The following is a 6126-nucleotide window of genomic DNA, read 5'->3' on the forward strand; positions in this document are numbered from 1 at the left end:
CGTGGCGGAAGGACATGTTACAAAAAGTCGCAGCACTGACGTCCTCAGCGTCCAATGGGGAAGCTTCGAGGCAGCAGGACCCGCCCCCGGAGCTCCGGGGATCTTACCCACCCCCCCACCCGGTCCCCCGGCGACCGGGCCACCTGTTGCAGCCAATTTGGAAAGCTGGACCAGGGCTCTTCTCTTGACCCTTGGCCCAGGCCGCCCCAGCTGAGCTGCCCTGGCCTATCCAGATGATGCCTAGATTTATGGGTCCCCGGGCAGCATTCCCCCAGCCCTGCCCTGCGACTCCCCGCCTCCCCCCGCCCGGGTGCCCGCTCCACTGCACACCCCGGCGACTGAGCCGAACCCGAGGTTCGCGAGCCTGAGATGGGATCAGAGGTGGGGAAGGATGGAGACTCGTGGGATGGTTGGAGGTTTGGGCCGTCTTCGGAGGGGCTCCGACACTGGAACGGGGTAGGGAGAACCAGGGAGGGCGGAGTGTGCATGGAGCGGGAGCACGAGGCCCTTTTGTTCTTGGGGCTAGAACAAAGAAGGAAGTTGGGACCATGTGAATACTTATGTAGGGGCTGCAGTCCTGCAGAGCGAGTGCCTGAGAGTAGAAAGTGAATAGAAGGTATTAATATTTTTTATATTTCCATCAGGAAATGTCAGAACGTGAGAGCCCATAATCTCTGCCGAAGTAAGCACTTCTGTTTCCAAGCTTGTGTATTTAAATCAATTATTGTTGGAGCTTTTCCTACATTCTTCTCTAAGACATTTTCTGATTTCCCAGTAATTAGCCAATAACAAGTGATGACAGCAGTTATCAACGAAACAGCTGTTAACTCTTGCCATCTTTCAAGAGAGCAAGTTTTGAGAGCAGATACAATGTTGGCTTGTTAAAAATCGTGAATACTATTATCTTAGGTTTTTTCCTTTTCCTGGAAAATGAGACCAAAGGGTGTGACCTGCTCAGGCAGACGCCCTGCCTGCAGCTGAATCACAGGCCTTCATTATGCTTTCCTGTTAGCTCAGATAAGCTGACAAGGAAAAAGTGACCACCTAAATTTGTTGGAGATAAAGTATTTTAATTTCTTCTGTAAGTCCCTTCTGGTCCCCTTAGTTGTAGATAGGAAGTAAACGCTTGGTTATTGAGGTGGTAAGAGCACATGAAGTTGCTGAGAGGAAAAAAAGCCATGCCTCACCAGGGAGAATCAGATTCCTCCCTATTCAGAGAAAGAGGGATGGCATAGACGGCCATCTCTGGCCCCTGAGCTAAACATGAACTAAGTACAGTGGTGAACAACACTGGAGGGGCAATATCTGGCCAATGCTGGACTATGTTGCATTTTAAAGATCTAAATCTAGATGTATTCCCATGATTGAAAAGCATGTGTATTAAACTGAAGAGCTGATGGCAAACTACTGCTCTTCAGTTACAGATATTGATCATCCAATAGTTATAAAAATGCTGTCCATGAAACTTTGGCAGAGACTAATCCACCATATTTTTGCTCACATTAGATGTATAGTGAAAATTTGTCACAGAGTTTAAGGTGGTTGTCATTACTTTGCTGAGAAGCAGCAGAGTACAGAAGCAAGCGTAGGTTCCGTCATAGTTAATTCCAATTCCACTCACTAGCCCTATGACCATATCCTGTAATTTCATGAGTCCAGTTCCTTAAAAGTAAGCTGAAGACAATTCTTGTTCCATAGGGTGGGGTTTGATCAGATGATGTTTGTGAATGAGTATAGCACACGGCCCAATAGGGGTCCTCTTCGAGAACTGACTAGTCCTGGGGGTGTTTCCTTATGACTAGTGCCAGAACATATTTCTCAATTCCAGTAACTCTGTTTGCCCTTCTCTGAGCCATCCTCCTGAATCGAATCTTCATTCCTTTGACCCAGCAACAAGTAACCCCAGGGCTACAGGAAACAGGGGAGGCTGAGGGAGGACACAGACTCCCCTGGAAGCTAGCTCCTCCTCCACGAGCCAGTCCTTCCACTGTGCTCATAGACCTGGCAGGATAGGAGAGGGGGCTGCTAGGTTCACTAGAACGAGGTGTGAGTGAGGGTGTAGATTGCTGTGTTACCTGTTTGGATTTTCGACCATGGAATCACAGAATCTGGAGTTTAATGATTTAACTCTTGGTCAGTTGGAGTCCCTGGAGAGGTAGGTGTGTCAGCAAATACCCCCAACCAAACCCTGCAGCCTAAAGACAAGCCTTGGCCCTGGTGAACAGGGTAAGGTTACAGGTTTTACCATTACGTGACCTCTTGGCCTCTGCCTGAAATAGTACTGTTACTTCTCTCAGGCCAATACCGTTTCCAGGGCAGCCCATTGGCCTGAATGTCAGATTTAGAAGTGCTTATCACTTTGGACTTCATATGCCCTTTCCAGAGACAGACCAAGTAGACTGTAATTTCTTCTATGCCTTCCTTCAGATTCCCAAGGTCTCTTCAGGCCCACCAGGGTGGCAGAAAATCTTAATTCCAGAGTATCCCCCAGACAAATCGTGGAAGGAAGAGAAAGTTGGCCTTCTGGAGTTGGGGATAAAGAGAGAACAGGTTGTCTGCGGGGGAAAGGGAAAGATTCATGGAGGGGGAGACTTGGAGGGGTGGTTACCACAGAGATGGGTATGGGAAGCCCATTCCAGGGTAAAGGAACAGTAAAAAAATGTTTTCTGAATGCAGCTGTGAGGAAATGCCTCATCAGCACTTAGAAGTAGGGAAGATCTTGAGGAGTCCTTGTTCATTCCGGTGCAGGAAGTACTGCCTCAGCCAACATGGCCTCCAACAATTTTTCTCTAGCCCAGAATTGCTAGACACATCACAGGACAAAGCCTCCTTAGGGTGGGTTAGTCCTATCCACCAAGCCACTCCTGTGGAGGCCTGTGCTCTCTCCTTTTTCCCTACAAGTGTAGCCAGAGCTCAGGCTCCCTAAGATGCAAGTGGAACTTGTAAGCAGACCCTATTCCCCCAAAGTAATCCAGATTTAGAAGACCAAGAAAGGCATCAGCGGGAATTCCCTGGCGGTCCAGTGGTTAAGACCGCCCTTCCGCTGCAGGGGGCACGGGTTCGATCCCTGGCCGGGGAACTAAAGATCCCGCATGCTGTGGCCAAAAAATAAAATAAAATGAGAAGTTTTACAAAAACAAGAAAGAAAGGCATCAGCAAACAATAGATCAAATGCCCCCTTCCCCAGGAAGTCTTCCTACTGCAGTTCAATCATAATCTGCATTTTCCTTGGCACCATACTTCTAGTCTCCACCTCCATGCTCACTGGCTACAAGTTAACCTGACCCACTTATCCTAGGAAGAACAGCTAGGACAAAGGAGACTTTGGTCTCCTAGATAAAATAATTTTTGTAGGCAACACTTTAACTTAAAGGGTGACATCTTTGGGCCCCTTGCAGGGTGCCTCTGAAATATTTGTGTTAAAATCTATACAGTACTCCAGAGAGACCAATGCCCCTTCAAATGAACTACTTTATTCCCCACCACTTTCTGGGGGAGAAGGACGCTGAAGGAATTATGTGACCCCTGAAGCTTCCTCCCCGCCATTCCCAAATTGATCCCAGAAGCTGAGACATCATCCACCCAAACCTCCATCTCAGAATCCATTCTGTGAGAAGCTGGTAAGTAACGCAGTTATGACTCAGCATCAGACTCTTCCCTTCCTCTCCCCATTGGCCAGAATGAAAGGCCGAATCTAGCAGAAGGATCCTCCCCTATGGATGGCCACATCCTCACCACAAACTGAGTCATGGCCACACCCTGCCTGGATGGAAAATTACCATGAGAGGTAAGGGGAAGGTTTAACTCCAGGAGTTTTAAGTTCTCAATCCAGAAATCACAGCCATCTACTCTCCACCTGGAACTAATTGAGGAAAACATTTTCCCGGCCCTAGCCCTAACAAAGCATGTCCAGGTCTAAATGAGTAAGGCTGCTTGAGCCCAGGACCATGTGAAAGGTAGGAGGCCACTGTCAACCACTGTGTGTAGTATTTGTTGTCCTGGCTTCGGTGAAGGATGATGTCTTGCTCAGATCTGGCTTTCACAGGCTCCACCTCTCCACATCCAAGGCAGCCAAGCCTGGGTGGGAGAAAGGGGCAATCCTCCTTCAACTCCCACTGCAGGCTGTAGGAGGATTCCCCTCCAGAAACTCAGGGCCCTGTGCAATTTTCCTTGCAATGAAAGCATTCTTGTTATAGGAATGCTGCGGGTTTTAATTAGATTTGTTTTACACCATACATGTTTTGAATTTTTTCAGGTATGGTTATGTATGGCTTTCAAACTTCTCAGATTCGAAAAGTTCTGATGCTGTTATGTAGAACACTATAAAATGGTATATTTGATTTCATTACGATTTTATTAGCATTAAAAGACTAGTATGCATATGCTATTAAAAAAGTGAGTCCCATGAGGCAAGCTCAAGTTTTTTGAGTTTTTCTGGAAACACACACCATCTGTTCATCACTTCTCATTCCATCATTTGCTAGTACTTGCTATGTCAGATGCCACTGATAAAGAAAAACTGTAAGAAATGGTTACAAATGAGAAAAGTCTATTACCAATTTCAGAAAATTGAGCAAAAACGTCGTTATAACATTTGAGTAGCCAAGCACCTAGGTTCAATTGCTGGAACACCAGTGGGAGCAGTTTGAGAACCCCTGGGAAAGTAAAAGAGTTAAGAGCTCAGGCCCTGGAGTTGAGCAACTCTGGTTAAAAACCCAGGATGGCCACTAACCAGTTGTGAGACCTTACCCACATTATTTAAGATCTCTTAAAAAAAAAAACCATCTTTCATCTTTGTTGTCAGGATTAAATGAAAAAATATTTGTGAAGTTTGAAAGGCTATATAGCATAGAACCAGAATGGCAGCTCTGGAGTCGGGTTGCCTGTCAGTCACTAGCTGTGGAATATGGACAAATCACTTATCCTTTGTGCCTGTTTTCTCATCTATAAAATGGGAGTAATGGCATCTATTTCATAGGCTTGTTTTGAGAATTATATTAGTCAATACAGGTAGAGAGCGTACAACAATACCAAGCACACAGTAAGTAAGCCAAGGTATTAGCAAATTATTAAGGTGCTTAGCATAATGCCCAGCACCTACCTAATAAGAACTCAAAAATGTTAGCTATCTCTGATACTGTACACGTGAGCTGCAAGGGTCCTCCCACGTGGAAGGAATTTCAGTTAGGGTGGACTCCCTGATGGGGTCATTTACTTAGAGAAATTCCTCCTAGACCTGAAACCAGAATGGGGGAAGAGACTTGTAGAGTCAGAATGTAGCAGTCTTTATCAAGAAGGGGGTAAAGGGGGCTTCCCTGGTGGCGCAGTGGTTAAGAATCCACCTGCCAGTGCAGGGGACGTGGGTTCGAGCCCTGGTCCAGGAAAATCCCACATGCCGCGGAGCAACTAAGCCCGTGTGCCACAACTACCGAGCCCGCGTGCCTAGAGCCCGTGCTCCGCAACGAGAAGCCACTGCAATGAGAAGCCCACACACCATAATGAAGAGTAGCCCCCGCTCACTGCAATTAGATAAAGCCCACGTGCAGCAATGAAGACCCAACACAGCCAAAAATAAATAAATTAATAAGTTTTAAAAAAAAAAAGAAGGGGTAAAGAAGTTTAAGAAACAGCTCCTCGGGGGATGGACTGTTAAGAATGGTACTTCCATGTTAAGTTCAGGCTTTGTAGTCTTAACTACAAAGCTGGTAAGATACCCAGGCAAAGGTGGTTACCTCCAAGGTAGGATGAAGGTAATGAAAGACAACAGGTAGCCTAGCACAGGCTTTATAAATCAAGAAGCTATAACAATTAAAAAAACCCCTATACTTGGGCTTCCCTGGTGGCGCAGTGGTTGAGGGTCCGCCTGCCGATGTAGGGGACATGGGTTCGTGCCCTGGTCCGGGAGGATCCCATGTGTCGCAGAGCGGCTAGGCCCGTGAGCCATGGCCGCTGAGCCTGCGCGTCCGGAGCCTGTGCTCCACAACAGGAGAGGCCACAGCAGTGAGAGGCCTGCGTACAACAACAACAACAAAAAACCTATACTTAAAAGCCAGGCTTGTTTAATGCTTTTTGTAGTCTCTGTGCTTATATTCCTGTTTTCTTCATTAATAGCTCATAAAATATTTG

The sequence above is a fragment of the Leucopleurus acutus genome, assembly GCF_964270905.1.
Source record: "Leucopleurus acutus genome assembly, chromosome: 1".
NCBI lineage: Eukaryota > Metazoa > Chordata > Mammalia > Artiodactyla > Delphinidae > Leucopleurus > Leucopleurus acutus.